Raw genomic sequence first — 24990 nt, 5'->3', positions numbered from 1 at the left:
TCAACCTTCCGCATTAAATAGACTCCAAAGTTGCTCAGTGTCAAACATTGGAGACATTGAGTCCATTGAAGTACAGTCTTCCTCGTTAATTGTAGTAGCTATGGGATCCTCTGCGTTTGCCTCTTGGTTCTGTTCCAGCAAACTCTCCCACCACGTAATCTCTCCATCCATTTCACTGTTTAGTAACTCATATTTCTCCTCATCTACGTTGCTGACTTCGGAAAGGCCAACTTCTGTTTTGTCACTGAGTTGGCTGCAGCCATTGTATGATAAGATGGATACTTTGCAACGCTAAACTCTTGAGACTGTGAGGCAGATGAACAAGTGATATATCTCTTCCTCGTTCTGCTCGTACAACATGGTTTTTTCTTCTTACCGAAATGAGTTTTCCAGTAATTCTTGACATCATTAGCCGTTCGACCAGGCAATCTACCAGCAATCAAAGACCACCTAAGAATGCATTTGAACAGATTTTATACGACTTAGTATTGGATCAAAGCCCTTACATTCTCTAAATATTTTTGATGTCTTTCTGAAATTTATCAACCTGTTTCTCAGAAGCTTATGAAGACGAAGAAGAAGATCAACTTCGTCAGAAGTAAATTCTCCTCTGTTGATATTGGGATTCAAGTAGTTCAACCAACTTTCTCTGAAGCTCTTACAACATCGGTTTAGTCCTACATAACCAGTAATAAAGATCAAATCTATTAGGTATGCTTACTGTGAACTCAAAAAAAAAATGGAAATGAACCTCTACTGCTTTTTTTTTTTGACAACAAGAGAACAAAATTGGCTCAAACAAGCCAATACGAAGGAACATTGTTTATATAGGTAACTAAGTGCAGAACTGTGCGAACTCGTCGCGCTAAATTATCTGCTTTACCATTCTGAGAGCGAGGAACGTAGACTAAGGAAAAAGAAGCAAACTCCTCTTTATCCGCTTGTATGTCCTCCAAATAGGGCGTAAAAGCTGGTCACTCGGAAGGCGAAGACACCATCTTCACTAAGTCGGAGCAGTCGGTGATAAAGACTACAGATTGGTTATCCGCCCCAATCATGCAGCGCATAGCCCAGATAAGGGCTTCAATCTCGGCATGAAGAGAGGAGAGACTACGACGAATGTTGGCAGCTCCCATAGTAGGGGCGTCACTCCAGGGCGACGTGCAAAACCATCCTCTACCCGCATATCGATCTGTAGCTTTCCAAGAATCATCTACAAAACAAGTTAACTCGACAAAAACCGCGGAACCCCTAATCCCCCACTTCCATAGGGAGCAACTGATATTCATATATATTACCCTGTTTTCCCTTAGTATATTCACATCTTTTGCATCTTTTGCTATCCATATTGACCATTATTGCATAGGTTTAGGACTGTTCATGCATTAGAGTATAGTTGCATTGCATTTGCATCTTTTCATGCATAAACATGTGATTTTGGAGACTAAGGAGCATGGAAGCAATGCTAAAGAAGAATGAAGCTATCAAGAGAGGAAAGCAAGGGAGTTAGGGCTGAAGAAACAAGGTTTGGAGTTCCACTCGACCGCCCACTCGACCAGACACTCAACCGTGTGCTGAGATCGACTCGAACGAGTGGAAGATGCACAAGAGGAGCCAACTCGACCGGTCACTCGACCGAGCACCAGGTCGAGCTGGACGAGCCGCTAGGCTATTTTGCCTTTTAGCATTTTTAGGGCTTCCACTACTTTTCCTATATAAGGTCTTGTACCCTGCAGCCATCAAGGAGTCCAGCTTTTTAGATATTCTCAAACCTAGTATTTACCCTTTTGGGAATTATTTCTTTTTGCACTTTTATTTTCTTAGATCTTGTACCTCCTTGAAGGAGAAAAACAAGAGATTCCTCATATTTGTTGGTTTCATAACTTTCAAAATATTGAGAATTCGAGTTTGATTCCTTCTTCAATATTGTAGATCTTTGCTTTATCTTTCAATTGATGCAAGTTTCGGTATTTTCTGGGTTTATGACTTTATTGTTCATCATGTGTGATTGTGAGTAGTTTCCTTAGCTCTTAGGGATGGTTTAGTGATAGGATCTCCCTAGGATAGCAACTCTGATGAAGGCTGTAGGCTGATGAATGATGATGAGATGCGATGGTGATGGTGCGGAAGTGGCTAATACGGTGGAGCTGATGATGCGAGATCGTGGATATGGATGGATATGGTGATGATCGGATGATAGAACAATGATTCGATGGGGATAGATTGCTTAGATGGTGATATGGATTGTAACAAGTGAAGAGTTTCTGAATCACAAAGTGTATAGAAACCCAGAAATCAAGAACGCATTCAAGAATTCAAAGTGAGGAAAAAGTTTGACAATACTTGTTCATACAACTTCTTCGCTAAAGAACAAAAGAGGCGTAGCTTTGGATTTTAAACACCCTAGGGCTCGACACTCCAAACAACAAGAAGTTCAAAACCAAAACAATAAGACGTTTTAAGGAAATAAGAAAAACAGCAAAACGTCTAGGCGACCTGTAGTAGTACAGAAGTCGGCTGAACTAGTACAGAAGTACATTATTCCCCCTTTGGTAATGATTTCTAGATAACTCGACGTAGTGATCCATTTGCCTCATTACAAACCATGCTGAGAAAACCCATTGGGACAAAACTCAGCTATGGGAAAAAGAGTACAAACTTCACACCTAAGTTACCTAGTCCTCATTACCGGGTGAAGTCTTCAAGGTGGATATGTTGAAGACTTGGATCCTTGGTAGGTTGAATGACCCGTCAACTATGAGTGAATGAGCTTCCTTGGCTATCTCCCTAGCTCTTGAACGAGTGATCCTTCCCACCACCTCCGGTTGCTCTGCAGCCTCTGGCTCCTTGCTTGCCACGATCATATCATCCTCCCCCTCTTCAAAAGGATTTGTCCTCAAATCGGAATCTGCATAATAAGGGAGCAAGTCAGAAACATTGAATGTTGATGATATGGTGTACTTACCCTGAAGATCAATCTGATATGCGTTGTCATTGATCCTCCTGATGACTTCAAATGGACCGTCAGCTCGTGGTAGAAGCTTGCTCTTCCTCTCTTCTGGGAACCTTTCCTTGCGTAAATGAATCCACACTAAGTCTCCTTCTTCGAAAATGAGCTCCTTTCTCCCCTTGTTCGCATGCTTCTCATATTGCTTGGTTCTTTTCTCTATGTTCTCCTTAGCTTTAGCATGTACCCTCCTCACCTGTTCAGCCTTTTCTATGCCATCAAAGCTACACTTCACACTTAAAGGTAAAGGGATCAAATCTAGAGGTGATTGTGGATTAAAACCATAAACAATTTCAAAAGGAGAAAACAGGGTAGCAGAATGCTTAGCGTGATTGTATGCGAACTCAACATGTGGTAGACATTCTTCCCATGATTTGAGATTGCTTCTCACTAAGGTTCTGAGGAGTGTAGATAGCGTCCTGTTCACCACTTCGGTTTGTCCATCTGTTTGCGGGTGACATGTGGTTGAGAATGAAAGCTTGGTTCCTAGTTTAGCCCATAACATCCTCCAGAAGTGTCCTAGAAACTTGGTATCTCGGTCAGAGACAATTACTTGAGGCATTCCATGTAGGCGTACTACTTCCCTAAAAACAAGTTAGCTACAATAACAGCATCATCCGTCTTGTGACTTGCAATGAAGTGAGCCATCTTGCTAAACCTGTCAACCACAACAAAAATAGAATCTCTACCATTTCTGGTTCGAGGTAAGCCAAGAACAAAATCCATAGAAATATGAGTCCAAGGTTGAGAAGGAATCGGTAGAGGAGTGTACAAGCCGTGAGGCTGTACCTTACCCTTCGCCATTTTGCAGATATGGCACCTAGAACAAACCTTTTCAACGTCTTTCTTCATTTGAGGCCAATGGAAGTGTTTTTGCAGTCCAAGTAAAGTCTTTGACACTCCGAAATGTCCAGCTAGTCCACCTCCATGAGCTTCTCTGATCAGCAGCTCTCTCAGGGATCCTCTTGGTATACACAATCTATCCTTAAAGAACAGATATCCATCCTGCCTATAATAGTTCTCAAAAGCAAACTTATGGCATTTGCCATAGCTCTCAGCAAAATCAATGTCAGTCTCATAAAGTCCTACTATTTCAGCAAAACCTTCTAACTTAGAAGACAAAGTAGAAATGAGAGTGTACCTCCTGGATAATGCATCTGCGACTACATTATCTTTACCTTTCTTGTACTTAACCGTGTAGGGAAAAGTCTCAATGAACTCCATCCATCTAGCATGTCTCTTGTTGAGCTTCTGTTGTCCTTTGAGATGCTTCAGGGACTCGTGATCAGTGTGAATAACGAACTCCTTGGGCCACAGGTAATGCTGCCACGTTTGAAGAGCCCAAACTAATGCGTACAACTCCTTGTCATATGTAGGATAGTTCAATGTCGATCCTCCTAGCTTCTCACTGAAGTAAGCTATTGGCTTCCTATCCTGCATCAAAACAGCACCTATACCCACTCCGGAAGCATCACATTCAATCTAAAAAGTTTTCATAAAATCAGGAAGTAAGAGAATAGGGGCAGAAATAAGCTTCTCTTTTAGGGTTGAAAACGCTTGCTCCTGTGCTTCCTCCCATCTGAATCCTACATCCTTCTTGACAACTTCTGTAAGTGGCGCTGCAATAGTACTGAAGTCTTGCACAAATCGCCTGTAGAACCCTGCTAGTCCATGAAAGCTCCTGACTTCTGCCACGTTTTTGGGTGTTGGCCACTCCTTGATAGCCTTGACCTTCTCATCGTCCACTCTAACTCCTTCTGCACTGACAACAACACCTAGAAAAACAACCTCAGTTACAGAATGAACATTTAGAAAAATTAGCAAAGAGGGATTGAGAACGAAGAACATCTAGAACTTGGCGGATGTGTTCTAAGTGTTCTTCTAGACCTTTACTGTAGATGAGTATGTCGTCGAAATACACAACCACAAAGATGCCTATGAACGGTCTGAGGACATGATTCATTAAGCGCATGAAGGTGCTAGGAGCATTGGTGAGACCAAACGGCATGACTAGCCATTCGTAGAGCCCTTGCTTGGTCTTGAAAGCTGTTTTCCATTCATCTCCTTCCTTCATTCTGATCTGATGATACCCACTCTTCAAATCTATCTTTGAGAAGACTGTTGATCCACATAACTCATCCAACATGTCATCTAATCTCGGAATTGGGTGTCTGTACTTCACTGTGATATTGTTAATAGCTCTGCAGTCAACACACATCCTCCATGAACCATCTTTCTTTGGCACAAGCAATACTGGTACTGCACATGGACTGAGACTCTCTCGGATATGTCCCTTACTCATCAGCTCTTCTACTTGCTTCTGAAGCTCTTTAGTTGCTACTGGGTTAGTTCTGTAAGCTGGTCTGTTCGGTAGAGCTGAACCTGGTACCAAATCAATCTGATGCTCTATCCCACGTATTGGAGGCAAGCCTGGAGGTATCTCTTCTGGAAACACATCCTTGTACTCCTCTATAATCTCTATCATCTCGCGTGGAAGCTCTCCTGCTGACTTAGTACTGGTGAGTGTCTCTTTGTATACAAACATGAATGTGGTCATCTCTGGATCAAATAGCTTGTTGAACTCGCTGTGATTGATGTACAGGCTGTGTGACACTTTTTCTGTATCCTTGCGGTTCATGTGAAGTTGGTCCTTGTAGATTTCACTGGGTGTAAGCGGTAGAAGAGTAACCTTGCGTCCCTTGAACTCAAACGTTTGCTTGTTGGTGTAACCATCATGAAACACTCTTCTGTCGAACTGCCATGGTCTTCCCAAAAGGATATGACTTGACTTCATTGGAATAACATCACAAAGTAGCTCATCCTCATACTTCCCAATCGCTAGTTTCACCATCACTTGCTGCGTGACTGTTAAAGCTCCCTTGTTGTTCAACCATTGTAGCTAATAAGGCCTTGGATGTGAAGTAGTCTTGAGATTAAGCTTCTGTACCATCTCTTCACTAGCTACCACCATCAACGATCAAGGTGCAGACCTTGTCTTGAACCATACACCGTGTGTGAAATAGGTTCTCACGCTGTCCTCTATCATCTGGGTGAACCTGAACACTTAAAGCTCTGCGTGCTACCAACATCTCTCCCATGACTGCTGGTTCTCCTTCTTCACAGAGTTCAGACTCTGATTCACTCTCTGAACTGTCTACTGGCACAATCTCTCCTCCTTCTTGAAGAAGAAACATCTTCTTGTTTGGACAGTCTCTGGAATAATGCCCCATTCCTTGGCATTTGAAACACCTAATATGACTTGTAAAGGTACTACTCTTGGGCTTGAAGTCGATTTTAACCTCCTCTTTGACTGTGGCTGTCACAGGTTTGCTGTCCTTGGTGAAGGCGGGTTTGCTGAACTCCCTTGGCTTGGACATGTTAGGCGTGAATGTAGACCTTACTCCCTTTCTCTTGATCTGCGATTCAATCAACTCTGCCTTATGTACCATTTCTTGCACATCCTCATAGTCCTGCAACTCTACCTTGTCTTGAATCTCTCTGTTTAAACCCCCAAGAAACCTCGACATAACCATGTCTTCACTTTCCCTTAGATTAGCCCTGATCATAAGTGTTTCCAGCTCCTGATAGTAGTCTCTAACAGACTTAGTGCCTTGAATGAGACGCCTAAGCTTGTTAAGAATCTTCCTCTGATAGTGTGTAGGCACAAACTTCTTTCTCATCTGCGTGACTAACTGTTCCCATGTAGTGATAGCAGGCTCTCTTGTCGATGTCTAGTAAGCCCCAACTGCTCCCACCACAACAAAGCATAGCCATTGAATTGGGATATGGCTATCTTCACCTTGTTCAACTCAAAAGTACCTTGAACCTGAAAGTTGGACTCCATCTTCCTTTCCCAGTCTAGATAAGTTTCTGGATCATTGGTTCCATGGAAAGAAGGATACTGAATTTTAAGGTGCTTCAGCTGCTGCCTCAAAGGATCATAATCCCTGCCATGATCTCTGTTTCTGTTTCTCCTCATTGTCTCTTGACTGTGATCCGAAACTTCATCTTCTTCGGAATACTCTCTATCTGATTTAATGTATATCCGGTGCCCAGTTACTTGTTCAGCTCGTCGTGGGTGTATATGATCTCTGCCGGTTCTGCGTTGTTCTCTTTCTGTACCCTGAGTGCTTCTCCTCTGATTGAAACAAGTCTCTCTTCCCCCAGTAGGTGACTTAGCTGTTCTAATCTGTGTGTGCTTGGAAGAGGTTCCTACGTGAGCCTTTCCTTTAGCTAAACGAAGGGCTTCATTAGGACTAGGCGGTTCTGTAGAACTCTGTTCTGAAGCACTAGATGCTTGAGCTATGTCTTTGAACTGTTTCTCAAACTTGTTACTGAGCTGCTCCATTTGTTGCTGAAACTGAGTAGACATTAACTTGTTTGCTTCTGCTATTTGCTTAGACATGGCTTGATTCAAAGCTTCCATAGCTTCTGGAGATAGCTCCATTGTACCTGCAATCCAAAGAAGAAACTCGCAGTTACTTGTTTTTTGAATGAGTAAAACGGAAATAAACTCTAAGACTCTGAATTTTAAACAAGAAAAACACACGACTGCAGACCTAGTATCGAGCGACACCACAAGAGAATCGATCGACACCCAACCCTATAACGAACAAACTCGAAATAATTAAACCCTAATTGCAGTCTAATTTCGAAACAACACAAAGCTAACTCCTAAACTCAAACGAATCAACAAAAACTAAACCCTAAAACTAAACAAACAAAATTAAGCAAAAACTCAAGAGATTAGGGTTCTTAGAATCGCTTAGCCTTGGCACAGAGTTGGCTCTGATACCACATGATAGGATCTCCCTTGGATAGCAACTCTGATGAAGGCTGTAGGCTGATGAATGATGATGAGATGTGATGGTGATGGTGGAAAAGTGGCTAATACGGTGGAGCTGGTGATGCGAGATCGTGGATATGGATGGATATGGTGATGATCGGATGACAGAACAATGATTCGATGGGGATAGATTGCTTAGATGGTGATATGGATTGTAACAAGTGAAGCGTTTCTGAATCACAAAGTGTATAGAAACCCAGAAATCAAGAACACATTCAAGAATTCAAAGTGAGGAAAAAGTTTGACAATACTTGTTCATACAACTTCTTCGCTAAAGAACAAAAGAGGCGTAGCTTTGGGTTTTAAACACCCTAGGGCTCGACACTCCAAACAACAAGAAGTGCAAAACCAAAACAACAAGACGTTTTAAGGAAATAAGAAAAACAGCAAAACGTCTAGGCAACCTGTAGTAGTACAGAAGTCGGCTGAACTAGTACAGAAGTACATTATTCCCCCTTTGGTAGTGATTTATAGATAACTCGACGTAGTGATCCATTTGCCTCATTAAAAACCATGCTGAGAAAACCCATTGGGACAAAACTCAGCTATGGGAAAAAGAGTACAAACTTCACACCTAAGTTACCTAGTCCTCATTACCGGGTGAAGTCTTCAAGGTGGATATGTTGAAGACTTGGATCCTTGGTAGGTTGAATGACCCGTCAACTATGAGTGAATGAGCTTCCTTGGCCATCTCCCTAGCTCTTGAACGAGTGATCCTTCCCACCACCTCCGGTTGCTCTGCAGCCTCTGGCTCCTTGCTTGCCACGATCATATCATCTAGGTTGGATGGATGTTGTGGTTATTTGATTTGGTCAAGATTGATTGTTGTAGATCTCTTCTAGGGTAGATATTCTTAATGCTGATCCTATAACCGAGAGGGTAGGGTTTGATCTCAAGCTCCTTAGCATCACACCAATGTCTAAGGTGCATAGATAAGGCTAGATCTAGAGACTATCATTAGGCTTGCTAAGAGATTAGAGGTCTTGTTTGATTTTTGACATATTGCTTAATGCTTGCTTGTATAGGTTCTTTACTTTGTGAGAACAAGTCTAGAATTATATGAGCTTGGTTGTTTTTGCCATGAGAGTGGATTAACATGTTCTTGGAGATCATTGTCTAGAGATTAGCTCATGTTGATTGAGGTTTGTTGATTAAGTTAGATAACCACAATATAAAGTCCAACCCATGAATCCATCCCTAAGACCTTCCTTGTTTATTGATTTCCTAGCTTAAATCATGTTGTTTGATCGTTGTTTGATTCGCTTTTGTATTGCTCTGTTTTGCTTGCATTGCTCTGTTTCTCGCGTTTGTCCAGCTCGACCCTGTACTCGATCTACACTCGATCGAGTGCTTGCTCGAGCTCATCCCCAGAATTCTTGTTTATGCTTTGTGTTTATCCTGTCTCAATTCCTGTTTCATTTTAGTTGCATTTCTGTTGCATTCACTTAGTATCCTATTCATTACTTGCCTTGCATTAGTTCATTACTTGCATTACTATAGTTTCTATTTATGTTCTTGCTTCATCATAGCTTTGATTAGTCTGTTCTCTTTACATTTAGCATCTATCTTAGTAGCTTTTACTTTCTGCATTTTACATTTCATCAATAGGTTGTTAGTGATAAACATCCTTCATATTTGGCTTGACTTAGACATATATGCACATCCTAATTGCTTGCAAACACTCAGATTAGATTGACACCTCTTATACTGCAACATCATAAGGGGAATTGAAACACCCTGCACTCCATTCATTCATCATCATTCATATCTCATTCCATCACATCCATCACCCATCAATGGGCGCCGTTGCCCATTTGAGTGTGTTTTGTGACAATTAGGATCAATAGAAGTCTAAGATTAAGTTTGCACTTGTTCGCTACTGATCTCGCTTCTTCTCCTGTTTGTCTGTGATTGATTTTCAGGTACCAGCTCGACCATCAACTCGACCACCACTTGACCGAGTGAGTGATCGAGTACCCGATCGAGTCAGAAGCCGGATACAAATAGACATCACTTCCCAGTCGACTCGACCACCCACTCGAGCCTGTGCTCGATCGAGTGCCTGTCTGAGTCTGTACTCGCGCCTGTTGATGCAAACAAGGTCCAAGGGTCATCACAATCTTCAGAGACTCCTAGATCACATCAACAGACCACCAAGGGACTTAAGACAGCAGAGAACAAGGATCTGTGAGGAACAAGAACAACAAGTGCTAATGGAGCAACAATATCAACAAGCTCCAAGGGCAAGAAACATTGGTGCTGGAGATGCACCAAACACACATAACCAGAGAGCTGGTATTGTGCCTCCTACAGTAGCAAACAATAATTATGAGATCAAAAGTGGACTGATCTCCATGATTCAAGCCAACAAGTTCCATGGGTTGCCAATGTAAGATCCCCTAGACCACCTTGATGAGTTTGATAGGATATGTGGTCTCACAAAGATTAATGGAGTGAGTGAAGATGGATTCAAGTTAAGGCTATTCCCCTTCTCACTTGGAGACAAGGCTCACCTCTGGGAGAAGACACTTCCAACTGGAGTAATAACCACATGGGATGCTTGCAAGAAGGCTTTCTTGGCCAAATTCTTCTCCAATGCAAGGACTGCTAGATTGAGGAATGAAATCTCTGGATTTGCTCAAAGAAACAATGAGAGCTTTTGTGAAGCTTGGGAGAGGTTTAAAGGATTCCAAACTCAGTGCCCTCACCATGGCTTCAGCAATGAGTCCCTCCTAAGTACTTTGTATAGAGGAGTGCTCCCCAAGATCAGAATGCTTCTTGATACAGCCTCTAATGGCAACTTCCTCAACAAGAATGTGGAAGAAGGATGGGAACTGGTTGAAAATCTTGCTCAGTCAGATGGAAACTACAATGAGGACTATGACAGAACAATAAGGTCCACCTCCACTGATCAAGAGGACAAGGACAAGAAAGATTTGAAGATGGTCAATGAGAAGCTTGACAAGATCCTCTTTAGCCAACAAAATTCGATTCACTTCATTGGTGAAGAAGAGGTATTAGTTCAAGAGGGGGAGAGGGAATTTGCTGAGCTCTGTTATATGCAAAACCAGGGTGGATTTAAAGGCTACAACCAAGGAGGGGGGTTCAAGAACAAGAACCTCTCCTATAGAAGCACCAATGTAGCTAATCCCCAAGATCAAGTCTATCCACCTCAACAGCCTCAACAGCAAACCAACTATGCACCCAAGCAGCAGCATCAAGTGTTCCAGCCCCAATTGTGTCCCCCACCAGGGTTTCAGACTAACCAAGGCCAGGAACAAGACTTAAGAGCCATGATGCAACAACTGTTGATTGGGCAAACTAATGAAAGATTGAGGAAACGAAACAGTTTGATGAGTTGAATCAAAGGCTCACATCCCAGTATAATGACCTTAACATGAAGTTTGAAGGTCTCGACTCTAGAGTGAAGTTTATGGAGAGCAACCTTGCCTCTACTTCAGCTCCTAAGCCCAACCAACTCCCTGGAAAAGCTGTCCAAAACCCAAGGAGTTCACTGCCAAAGCCATTCATATCTTTGATGAAGAAGTCACTGAGGACAGTGATGTTCAAGATGGGGAGGATTGGTCATTTCTTGAAGTTCAGAGTGAAATTTGTGCAAAGCAGACTGAATCCGGTATTGCACTCGACCAGGTGCTCGAGCCAGCACTCGACCGAGTGCCTGATCGAGTGGCCGATCGAGCTGAAGGGTCAGAAGCTGTCAAGCCTGCTAAGTACATTCCTCCTGCTTACAAACTGCCTCTACCATTCCCAGGACGTTTCAAAGCACAGAAACTTAAGGAACTAAGGGAAATCATTGAGAAGAAAGAAATGTTGGCTTTGCAACAAGAGGATGAGAAAGCTTTGAGGGAAGAGGTTGTGATTGAGAAACAAGAGGAAGTGATGGCCATACAAGAGATTATCATTGCTCACCAAGAAGAAGAGAGAGGACCTGCCTTGGAACAGTATGATCCATATCCTCTCTATAGGGATTTTTTGCTTGATTTGTCAAAGAAGAAGGCTCAAGCTCAAGATGAGAAGGATCTTGAAGACCTTGGAGGAGTTATCATCCCAATTAAGCTTAAGGATCCAGGTCCATTCTATCTGCCTTGCACACTTAGCTATCTTCACTACAACCAGTGCTTATGTGACTTGGGAGCATCTATCAGTGTGATGCCCTATTCTATAGCACAAAAGCTTGGGCACACTTTTCAAGGCCACCAACCTTCCCATATGCCTAGCTGATGGGTCAAACAGAGATGTGGTTGGTAAGTTAGAAAACATTCCAGTCAAGATAGGAAGAGCAAGGATTCATACAGACTTTGTGGTTCTAGAGATGGACAAGGAACCTGAAGATCCTATCATTCTAGGGAGGCCATTCTTAGCCACTGTTGGAACAGTTATTGATGTCAAGGAAGGTCTTGTGACCTTGAACATTGCTGAGGGTATAGTCATGAAGTTTGACATCTATAACCCAACCAACCTTCCTACCATTGATGATCAACCTTTTACTATCAAGGACAAAGGTGGTCATTAAGGCTTAAGTGAAGTGGCAACTCCAAAGGATAAGCTCTCTCTTCAAGAGGATTCAGTGGAAAATCTTAAGGGTTCAGTTCAAGAGTTGACTGAGTTGGTGAGGGATCTCCAAGTTAAGCTAAGCAAGAGGTCTTTGAAGAAGGCAAGACCAAGGCTCAAAATCAAGAAGAAATATGGTTTGTGTGTTAAGGGTGAAGTGATCAAGGATCAACTTCACAGTTATCAAGAGGTGCCAGGGAGGATTTCATCACTTCCTTGGTATCTAGAACAAGCCTAAGAAGGCAACCAAAGTCAAGCTCAGTGACTCTAAACAAGCTCACTAGGGAGGAAGTCCCTAAGGTATCTTTGTATATATGCTTTATTTTGCTTGTAGTTTTGATGTGTTTTCTTCTATGTTTGTGTTGGATAGGCCTTTCAATGAAAGTGTAGATGGGTATGAAGAGATTTGGACTTGGAGAAGTAGATTCTCAAGCCCACTCGACAGGCCCACGAGAGGTACTCGACCGAGTTGGCAAAGAACTAAGGCCCACTCGATTCCCATTTCTCTAGAATGATCGAGTGGAGGGAAGAAAAAGAAGAAAATTTTGAATTTTCAAACTTTGGTCAAGGAGCTCGACCACGTGCTGGTCGAGTGTGGGGTTGAGTGGCAGCAAAAAAGCAGGTCAAAGATTCCCAATTTAAATTTTAATGGTATGGATGCTCCACTCTCGTCTCTGCTTCTTTAAATAGAGCTTGATTCGATCATATACCTCTCACACACTCTCATTTGCTCAAAACAATCAAACTCAAGTTCAAAATCTCTCTCAAAGTTCATCTTTTTGCTCAAGCTTAGCTCTTTTAGTTTTTGGGTCACTCACCTATTAACTTTAAGCTTTGAGTCTATTCCTCTCAGTTCTATTCGAAAATGTCTTCAAGGATTACTAGGTAGTCTCAACAAGCGGCTGAAAGCTCCCTGGATCGTCGTGATGCTCGTCTTGAATCAAGAGGAGAAACTGAAAGAACCACTCGACGCCCCACTCGAGCAAGCACTCGACCGAGTGGTCGTCCGAGTAGCCGATCGAGTCGGATGCCAAGTTCAAGAAATCAGTCAGCTGAGGAAGATCCTGAGAGAACTGAAAGTGAAGAAGAAAGGGAGCCAACTCTTAGGGAGTTCATGAGGAGAAACAAAGCCAAAGGCAAGAGGCCAGCAGTTGAAACTCCACAAGAGGAGGTTGAAAGTGAGAGTGAGGAAGAAGATGAAGAAGAAGAGGGAGAAGATGATGGAGAAGCAGAATCTTGTGGTTTGACCAAAAGGCAACTTTACGAAGCCTTCATGAGGATGTACTTCTTGGGGACTAGATATCCACACAAGGAAACCATGGAGAAGCTAGGTATTGATGAAGATGTGGAATATCTGTTTGAGAAGAGCTGCCTAACCAAGTTCATGGGGCTTTGCATGGAGGGTTATAAGGAAGAAAGTTGTGAGTTTCTAGCCACAGTCAAGTTGCACACCTACATAAGGAAGGATGATGAGTTGGGAGCTGGCCATATTGCCTTTACTATCAAGGGGAAGAAGTATAAGCTTCCAATGAAGAAGATAGCCAATATCTTTGGCTTTGAAGTTGGGAGTAATAGGAGCTTAATGATACCAAGAGAAGAACTCTTTGCTGTTTGGGAAACCATTCGAGACAACATCATTTACTCATCCTCCAAGACCAAGAGTTCCAAGATAAGGAGCTCATTCCTAAGGTACTTCCACAAGGCCTTAGCAAACACCTTCTTTGCTAGGAAGGAAACTGGAAATCTCAATGAGGGTAAGCTGAAGATGATTGATGTGGCTCTCAATGGAATCATCCTTAACGCAAGAGATGGAACCATCATTCTTAGGAGCACTGTAGAGACTGAACTTGCAATGGTGCTCATTGACAACATGATATATTTGAAAAGTTGGGTAGGCAAGCTACAAAACAAAGGTTCAAGAGGAGCCCTAACCATTGGAGGCATCATCACTCCAATTCTACAAGCTGCTAAGGTCCCACTTAGAGGAGAAAAGGTCTTGCCAAGATGGATTGATTCAAGCTATCTCACCTCTACTCTCATACTAGCCAAGGAGATGCACCAAGGAAATCACATTTTCAACTTTGAGCTTCCAACAGTTGGGAAAAAACAGTTTATCTTACCTAACCAAGAGCTCACCGCCATTCAAGAAGGAGCAAACATTGACTTTTGGCCAGCTGATGAGTTCTTGTTTGATGGGATAGTTCAAGTTAGAGTTGATGAAGTTGGAGATGTGCAAATGGCTGATGGGGAGGAGCAGTTTTACTTTGAAGATTATGAGCCCAACCCAAGAGATAGTAGAGGAGTGAGGGAGACTAGCAAGAGGTTGACACTCCTACAAAAGTGGAACAAGTGGCATGGGAAGAATTTTGATAAGCTAAAGAAGAAGGTGGGCAATATAGCAAAGTCGAACAAGGGCTTAAAGAAGGAGGTTGCTGAGTTGAAGAGTGGAAATTATTCACCAACACCATCTAGCCCTTTGAGGAGTAGTAGCTCAACTAGAGTACTTTCAAGAGCTGAGAATCCTGTGGAACCAGCTAGAGCTTCAATGTACGAGCCAATTCAGAGGAAGAGGAGTTCAAGTAGCCGAGAACAACAACTTTAGAGGCACTCGACCGGGTCACTCGAGCACCAACTCGACCGAGCACCCACTCGACCGAGCACCCCAGATGCACTCGGCCGAGTTCCAGCCCAGAACACCTTTTGGCTTCCCAGCTCCAGCTACTTATCCAGGATATCCAGGTTACCCTCCCTTCCCACCCCAATACTTCATGGATCCAACACTCTTGCACCAGTTCTACCAGAAGCAAGGTCAGAATTTTGGCACTCGCAGTCCAACTCGACCCCCCCCCCCCTCGACCGGGCACTCGACCGAGTGCCAGTCGATTGCTATCGTCGAGTTGCCCCAGTCTCCTTCTCCAAGTCATCAACAAGACCCCAACTACACATTTGACAGCATGAATGAGGATGTGGACAGCTTCTTCCACAATCCTTGAGGTACCACTATCACCTTCCTTGTAAATACCATAGCATTTCATATTGTGTTTTGTTTTAAGTCTTGAATCCTCTTACAAATTTCTTTCACACAGAGGACTGTGTGATTTAAGTTTGGGGGAGGGTTTGAGTTAGCATTTGACATTGTGTTTTGTTTTCTTATTTCAAATTTTTAGCATAATCATGTTAGTATTTGCATAGCATCTAAGGCATAGAAAAACCCTAAAAATTTGAAATTTTTTTGCAAAAATCTTTATATAAAAAAAAGAGTGTTCATGTAGTTTGCATTGTATATTAGGATCTTGTTTAGCATGTTTCATGTAGGACTGTTAAATATTTGCATTAGGGATCTATGATGAGTTTTGCCTTGTTAGCTTGCTAGATTCACCAAACTAGGATCAATGCCCAAGTTAATAGTACTTTGATGCTAGTTGAGTAGTTAGAAGCATAAGATTGAACCAAGCCTTGAATTCCTGCATTGAATTTGGTCTAAATTGAAGCATGTTGTGATTTGATACCATTTCCTATTTATAAGAACCTAATATTGACTTTCAATCATCAATGTGTGCATTGCTTTAAACTCATGGATACCATATACATATTTAGATCATCTTTCTCCTTTTCATCACTCTTGTTGATCCAAGTAGCTGATTAAACCATTAAAATCAGCTTCCCCTACCCATAACCAACCCTTCTTTCAAGCCATGTTTATTCTTGTGTATGTGAGGTCTATTTTTGGGATTGAGCTTGGTATAAAGTGTTAGGTTTGAACTGACAAGAGTAAAGCCTTGTGTAGTTCTAGTTTGCATTTTTCAAACTAGATAGGACTAGGTGGTTCACTTGTTGGGTTTGGGACTTGGCTGTTTTGAAAAGAAAAGAAGAAAAAGAGAAAGAAAAAGGTAGAGTCCTTAGGAGGGAAATGTGTTTAAGCAAAATCAAAGTCTAGTGAAAGGATGGGAAGTAAAAAAATGTTTAACTTGGTTCTAGTTAAAGAAAAGAAAAGAAAGAAAAGAAGAGTTTAGCAAAATGCTTGTATGTCTTAAGAATAAGAAGAAAAGAGAACCATAGCAAATAAGTAAGAATCCCCCATTCCACTAGATATATCAAATAAGAAACCTCTCCTAAGACTTTAAAATCAAAAGAGAAAAGGGTGAAAGAGAAGTGAAGAAGTTAAAGGTTAGCACTAATACCATTTGGGTGTAGATTGTTAGGATCAAACACTTTGGGTGCCTTTGGGTAGACAAGGTTTTGTTCTTGTATGTGTCTAAGTGTTCTTACCTTTAGCATTCTTCTAAAGCTCAATCCATTTTTTATGAGAAAAACCTTGATATTGATAAGCCCCACTCTAAAAAGAGACCACCATTGTCTCAAAACCTTTATCTCCAAGCCAAATGAGTTTAAGCATTGCATAGAATTGATTCATGTTCTTGATTAATGAATGTTAAAGGAAATGGTTGATTTGAATGCATGTGGACATCTAAGGCTTAAATCAGTAAAGGTTGCGATAGGCTTGTCTAAAATCTTTAAGTACAGCTCATTCAACTTGCATCATAGTACTAGTAACTTGGACATTGATTATAGCTGGTCTATTGGCAAGCTTTAGGAGCTGAGATCCCACTTTCAAACCTCACCTACCTTCTTATGTCTTGTTTATTTGCTTGAGGGCAAGCGAAGACTAAGTTTGGAGGTGTTGATGTTCATATATTTTACCCTTTTTTCCCTTAGTATATTCACATCTTTTGCATATTTTGCTATCCATTTTGACCATTATTGCATAGGTTTAGGATTGTTCATGCATTAGAGTATAGTTGCATTGCATTTGCATCTTTTCATGCATAAACAGGTGATTTTTGAGCCTAAGGAGCATGGAAGCAATGCTAAAGAAGAATGAAGCTATCAAGAGAGGAAAGCAAGGGAGTTAGGGCTGAAGAAACAAGGTCCATAGTTCCACTCGACCGCCCACTCGACCAGACACTTGACAGTATGCGGAGATGGACTCGACCGAGTGGAAGATGCACAAGAGGAGCCAACTCGACCGGTCACTCGACCGAGCACCAGGTCGAGCTGGCCGAGCCGCCTGGCTATTTTGTCTTTTAGCATTTTTAGGGCTTCCACTACTTTTCATATATAAGGCCTTGTACCCTGCAGCCATCAAGGAGTCCAGCTTTTTAGATATTCTTAAACCTAGTATTTACCCTTTTGGGAATTATTTCTTTTTGCACTTTTATTTTCTTAGATCTTGTACCTCCTTGAAGGAGAAAAACAAGAGATTCCTCATATTTGTTGGTTTCATAACTTTCAAAATATTGAGAATTCGAGTTTGATTCCTTCTTCAATATTGTAGATCTTTGATTTATCTTTCTATTGATGCAAGTTTCGGTATTTTTTGGGTTTATGACTTTATTGTTAATCATGTGTGATTGTGAGTAGTTTCCTTAGCACTTAAGGATGGTTTAGGTTGGATGGATGTTGTGGTTATTTGATTTGGTCAAGATTGATTGTTGTAGATCTCTTCTAGGGTTGATATTCTTAATGCTGATCCTATAACCAAGAGGGGTAGGGTATGATCTCAAGCTCCTTAGCATCACACCAATGTTTAAGGTGCATAGATAAGGCTAGATCTAGAGACTATCATTAGGCTTGCTAAGAGATTAGAGGTCTTGTTTGATTTTTGACATATTTCTTAATTCTTGCTTGTATAGGTTCTTTACTTTGTGAGAACAAATCTAGAATTATATGAGCTTGATTGTTTTTGCCATGAGAGTGGATTAACATGTTCTTGGAGATCATTGTCAAGAGATTAGCTCATGTTGATTGAGGTTTGTTGATTAAGTTAGATAACCACAATATAAAGTCCAACCCATGAATCCATCCCTAAGACCTTCCTTGTAAGATGATTTCCTAGCTTAAATCATGTTTTTTTATCGTTGTTTGATTCGCTTTTCTATTGCTCTGTTTTGCTTGCATTGCTCTGTTTCTCGCGTTTGTCCAGCTCGACCCTGTTCGCGATCTACACTCGATCGAGTGCTTGCTCGAGCTCATCCCCATAATTCTTGTTTATGCTTTGTGTTTGTCCTGTCTCAATTCCTGTTTCATTTTAGTTGCATTTCTGTTGTATTCACTTAGTATCCTGTTCATTACTTGCCTTGCATTAGTTCATTACTTGCATTACTATCGTTTCTATTTCTGTTCTTGCTTCATCATAGCTTTGATTAGTCTGTTCTCTTTACATTTAGCATCTATCTTAGTAGCTTTTATTTTCTGCATTTTACATTTCATCAATAGGTTGTTAGTGACAAACATCCTTCATATTTGGCTTGACTTAGACATATATGCACATCCTGATTGCTTGCAAACACTCAGATTGGACTGACACCTCTTATACTGCAACATCATAAGGGGAATTGAAACACCCTGCACTCCATTCATTCATCATCATTCATATCTCATTCCATCACATCCATCACCCATAAAAAATCCTTGTTTCAATTTGGCGCCGGTGTTTGTTAATATCCGGTGCTAAAACCATATCCTCTGTATGAGCCAGAGCCCATGCTTTTGCCTCATCCTCCGCTAACCGCAGAATAGCAAGGGGATTGGAATCCAAATTACTGTAAAGTTTGTCATTGCGTGCTTTCCAGATATACCACAGAATCCAAGGGAAGAATTCCTGTGTTGGAACATCAAGAAATCGCCAAAATAGAAAATCCATATTTGTGAAAACTGACTCCGAAGGAAATACACCCATGGCCGTCGGGAATTGCGACAAAGCCCAAACCTGTCGGACATTCGAAGAGGGTATGATTAATCGTCTCCTCGTGAAAACCACAAAGGCCACAAGTGGCATCACAACTTATTCCGCATTTCCGTAGATTAGTTGTAACCGCCACACAACCCGAAAGTACTTGCCACAGGAAGTGACGAAGCTTCGGTGGACACCTAATTTTCCACACAAAGGCCTGGAGAGGTACAATGTCCGGCCCAAATACTTTCGGCTCAGCAGTAGCCGTCACATTTGAACGAAGCACATGGTACCCTGATTTAATCGAATATTTACCAGACTTAGTAAAATGCCATCCCAGCAGATTCGGTTTATCCAGTTGTCGCAACGGTAAGGCAGAAATCATAGCTACATCTTCCGTTACAAAAGTAGCGGTAAGCTGAGCCATATCCCAGGAATTAGAACTCCTGTCAATAAGGTTTGTAACTCGGAGCAGAGGATCAGAAGGCAATCCTGTGCTCATTGCTGGTCTCGGGGATTGAGCAGGGATCCATGGGTCATTCCATACAGAAATGGAAGCACTAGATCCTACCCGTTTAATGAGTCCTTTATTAACTAGAAAGCGAGCAGAAACTATACTCCGTCACCCATAAGACGGCGAGTAAGATTTAATTGGATCCAAAGGATCGAAATGCCGATAGTAGCGGCCTTTAAACACCCGTGTAAAAAGTGAATCCGGTACGGTGATCAAACGCCAAAACTGCTTCGCCAGCAGCGGTGTTAAAATCATCCAAGCACCGGAAACCCAAACCCCCCGCATCTTTACCACTACATAGTTTATCCCACCCCATCCAATGTAACCCTCTTGATTGACCCGACGAGCTCCACCAAAAATTAGAAATTGCACTAGTTAACTTCCTTGTAACCGTCTTAGGTAACCGAAAACATGACATCACAAAAGTAGGAACAGCCGTAGCAATGGACTTTATCATTACCTTCTTGCCACCTTTTGATAAAAGTCTTGCTGGCCACCCACTTGCCTAAGATTGCAGCCTGCCTTGAACGAACGAAAAATTTTTCGTCTTAGCCCCACCTAGACTTTCCGGAATACCTAAGTAAGATCCCATACCACCCAAATTTGTGATCCCCAGGATTCCTTTTAACTCCTCCCGAAGATCATTATCCACCGTATGTCCAAAATGGATCGAAGATTTCTGAAAATTGATTTGTTGGCCAGAGGCCCGTTCATACTTCCTGAGGATCCCTAATACCACCTCACATTGCTCTTTCGTGGCCCGACAGAAAAAAAGACTGTCGTCCGCAAATAAGAGATGAGAAATGGCAGGACTAGCAGTCGAGAACCTAATACCGGTAAGCAGCTTCATCTGCTCAGCCTTCCGAAAATGTGCAATAAGTACCTCCGTGCATAAAATAAAAAGATAGGGTGACAAAGGATCTCCCTGTCATTAATAAGAACCTTATATTGAACCGACAAGGAATAATAGAGCCATGTGCTTGGCCATTAATAAGAACCTTATATTGAACCGACTTCACACAATACATAATCCAAGATATCCATTTCTGGCAAAAACCAAACTGCCTGAGCAAAATTTCGACGAAAGGCCATTCCACCCGGTCATAGGCCTTGCTCATATCCGTTTTGATAGCCATAAACTTCCCTTTACAAGAAGGGTTGGTGCGTAGTCCATGAAACATCTCCTGAGCTATCAAGATGTTATCTGAAATTAAACGACTCTCCACAAAAGCCGATTGCGTTTCTGAGACAAGAGATGGTAAGATAGTACGCAATCTCTGACACAAAACCTTAGAGATAATTTTATACCCAACATTACAGAGACTTATAGGGCGTAACTCCGTCATCCTGGTCGGCTTATCCACCATCGGGATAAGACAAATATTTGTCACATTTAGCCTTCTGTCAAAATCTCCATCCTGCAAAAAGGAATTGACCAAAAGTACCAGATCCGCTTTAACCGTATTCCATGCTTTTTGGTAAAACAGAGCTGTCATCCCATCCGGACCCGGGGCCTTATCCGGATGCATCATAAACAAAGAATTTTTAATTTCCTGTTCAGTAACCCCGCGCGTTAAAAATTCATTTGTTTCCTGAGTAATAGTGAGCTGAACTCGGCTAACATCTCTTCAAAATCCGAAGGGTCCGAAGAGGTAAATAAATCCTGGAAATAAGACACTGCTATATTCTGAATATCACTTTCCTCCATCTTCCAAATACCCTGCTGGTCATGCAGACCAACAATGCGATTCCGAGCTCATTGCTGCTTTGTCTGTGCATGGAAGTAGCTGGTATTATGGTCACCAAACCTCATCCACCGACTCATGCTTTTTTGATACCAATAAACCTCCTCATCCCGATAGGCCTCCTGGAGCCGCCAAGTAAGCTCCGTGAGTTCCTCAACCGAAGTAGCATCATTCTCTTGAGTCGCAGCTAATTTGGATTTTAAATCCTCAATTGTCTCCCGCCCATAAGGGGATTGCGCCTTCCTACAGCGAGAAATAGCACGCCGACATGTGGTGATTTTATCCACCAGAGAATTAGTGACTGCTGGGCCCACCATAGAATCCCAACCCTCAGCCACCGCACCATAGAAACCCTCCTTATCAAACCACCGTCTATCAAATCGGAAGCCACTCTTTCCCCATCGGGCCTTATCCTCAATAACCGCTATAAGGGGTTTATGATCCGACGCGATCATTGTTAAATATTCTATAAAAGAATCTTTAAACAAATCATGCCACGCCTCATTCGCTAGAGCCCGGTCTAAACGACAGCGTATTGGCTTCTTATCTCGCCATCCTCTCCAGGAAAGACTAATCCCCGAGGAACGAAAATTCAAGTAAGCCACAATGTCGAATCATTGAATTAAAAGGTACAAAGGAGGAAGCATGGCGTAATTTACCACCCCTCTTCTCATGATTTCCTTTCAGTTCATTAAAATCCCCAATTAAAAACCAAGGAGAATCCTTGCTTAAACCAATTCTTGTTAACCGCTCCCACACCAAATCCCGGTTCTTTGGAACTGGATCACCATAGAAAAAAGAAAAGTAAATTATTTTTCCTTTGTAAAAAAAATTCTACATCAATAAGTTTGTTGGATGCAAATAAAATGGTAACATTATTATTATTATTATTATTATTATTATTATTATTATTATTATTATTATTATTATTATTGTAAAAAAGTACAAGACCACCACTACAACCAATAGGTTCAACCGTTTTTAAATCCAAATAACCAAAATGACCAACAAAAGGTTCTAAAATAGAAAAATATTGCCTAGTTTCAGAAAGAAATAAGAAATCTGGTTTATGTTTCCTCCATAAGTCCCTAAGATATCCAATAATCGCTTTATTCCCAAGCTTCTTGCAATTCCAACTTAAAATCCTCATTTATTAAAATGTGGTTTAGGTGGCTTTGACCCACTAGCTGCTCCCTTCTCCAGTTCCTGGTTCTTCGGGTTAGGCCCCTCACCAACCAAATCATAAGAGTTAGGTGCAGGACGTTTCCTTGCGTGTTGTGCAGATACACATTGATCTTCTTGGAAGCTATCTCTTTAAGGGCCAAAGAAGGCTTAGACTTACGAACCTTATCCACACCCGGATCAGCAAGGGATGGGTTATCGACGTGAACAGATGTGTCCATAGGATCCTCCTCTGTCTCAACTGATTCCCCATCAGGAACCGCAGTAGCCCAAGCAAGACCATCACTAGGTATTTTCGAGTCTTCATTGCCTAGAATCTCAGCATCTGGTACCGGTAAATCGCCCAAAAGAGGAAACCAAATTCGAAACCTCCAGCAATTAGAATCAATCGAATGTGATCTAATTAGCATAACCAAGCAAAACCCTTCCGTAAATAAACCTATGGTATCACCTGTTATATCCAAATCGCGCAACCAAATAAATCCCTGAGGAAGAGAGATCCCAAAATCTGAGAATCGAGCCACCACCATATCGGAGAAAATCTTCCATAGATGATACCACTATCCCAGACAAACCCAATCTACCAAATCAAAACCATATCCCCATGACAATCGCAAGATGTATCTGCAATAAACACCCGATCCCTTTCTTTCCTTTGCACCGTAGCGGAAATCAAGAGAACAATCCGTGAAACCAAAAACCTCAATAAATCAGTATCAACCAGAAGCAGAACCAGTCAAACCCATTTAGAACCCTAGATCCGCCGCTCCTGTCATCGTCTTTTGTCGGGAGAGAATTTATTTTTTTTCCGAGACGAAACCTCTAATGCTTGTACACAAAATTTACTATAAAAGGTAAATTAATAAAAATAAAAATAATACAATGTCTAAGATGCTATTAAGTATTAACCAACGTAAAATATAAATAATACACTGTCATATAAGTTTTCCAATTATGTGGGCAACAAAAGGGATTTTACCTTAAAGCATGAACAAACTGATTGTGCACCATTTGTTAATTAATTTGAAAACCTTTTAGATCAATACGTATATAAGAATACATATAAGTGATTAGTTAAATTATATATATATATATATATATATATATATATATATATCAGCTCTGAAAGGAACTTGATGCCATTTTCCAACTCCATACTTATCAATACATTGCCTCAAGAGACTGTCTTCTTCAGCAGTCCATGCACCTTTTCTTAACCCTTCGGACGGAGCTTCCATGTATCAAGTTTAAAAGTATATATCTAACCAAATTATGTAATAAATGTATGAGTGTGAGTGTGAGGGGCTAAGGGAAGTGACGTGCGTGTTTGATATCCAAATTTCAAATTATTTTTTTTTTTTTTGCCAAATTTAGTTTTCTTCTGGTGCTAAAGACAGGAAAATATCTTACAATTATTTACAAGTATACAATTTTCAAAAATTCTTACACAAAGTCTTATCTTTCAAAAATATCTAAAAACAACTTTAACATTTCCTACGGAATATAAAACTGCAGACCCCTAGGTATTAACAAAACTAAATTTAGACAATCCGCTATGCTAAAACAAGAACAACTATGCACAGATTCTTTTTCAAAACATATTTCTCTATATAGATATTTTACTCTACAGAAACTATATTTTGCAAAACTACATAGATGATTACTTGAAAATAATAAATAAAACAAATAAACTTGAGTTTGTATAATTCTTCCACTAATATATTTGATTTAAATTTAAAAGGTAAATATGTTTAGATAGCCTACTGTATATGGATGAGCATTAAAAACATTTTCAAACTGAAATATGTATATAAAAAAAAAAATCCCTGAAAATCGAATCTAGCTTAAGTTTTCTGTTTTTTTTTAATTAATTTTTTTAGATAAACACACTAAAATATCAATAAACAATATTTTATTGAGAATTTTAGTCACTAGTAAAAAATAATATGTATAGCCACAAATATTTTAGTGCCTGAGGTAAAACATTTGTGTCTATATGATGAAATAGTCACGACTGGTCACCAAAAAAAATTGTTGGTATAGCGTCGTAGCCAATTTATTTTGCAACTTTTTCGTAGCTATCTACTTAGTCACGGTTTTATCACGCATATTTGTAGCTGATTTACCACGGTTTTGTCACATAAATATTTGTGACTTTGTTATATAATTTTTTATTTAACAAAAAAAACCATAATTATTTATTAAAATCTAAAAAATGATTTATTTATAAAACAAAATAATTTATTTACAAAATTGATTTTCACTAAAACATAATTAAATAAAAAAGGTTTCAACAGAAGTAGCAGCGCTTCTTCCTTCAAGTCTCTCCGGTGGTTTTGTGGCGTCGGATCTGGTGGTGACTGGAGGGTGAGGGTTTCGTTGGGCAACGGA

At 40.9% G+C, this 24990-nt stretch overlaps 1 non-coding gene and 1 pseudogene across 1 annotated transcript; both read right to left on the bottom strand.

Annotated features, from left to right (window-relative positions):
• LOC147944629 (transcription factor MYB114 pseudogene) lies at window positions 1–23837 on the bottom strand (annotated as a pseudogene).
• LOC147944630 (small nucleolar RNA R71) lies at window positions 10463–10569 on the bottom strand. The gene has a single exon (XR_015558709.1). It is a non-coding gene; the product is annotated as a small nucleolar RNA R71 (small nucleolar RNA).
• Window positions 23838–24990: the final 1153 nt, after the last annotated feature.

The sequence above is a fragment of the Camelina sativa genome, chromosome 5 (genome assembly GCF_030686135.1).
Source record: "Camelina sativa cultivar CO46 ecotype springtype chromosome 5, ASM3068613v1".
Taxonomy (NCBI): Eukaryota; Viridiplantae; Streptophyta; class Magnoliopsida; order Brassicales; family Brassicaceae; genus Camelina; species Camelina sativa.
Note: the sequence above shows the minus strand (reverse complement) of the source record. Positions and strands in the feature narration are given on the sequence as shown.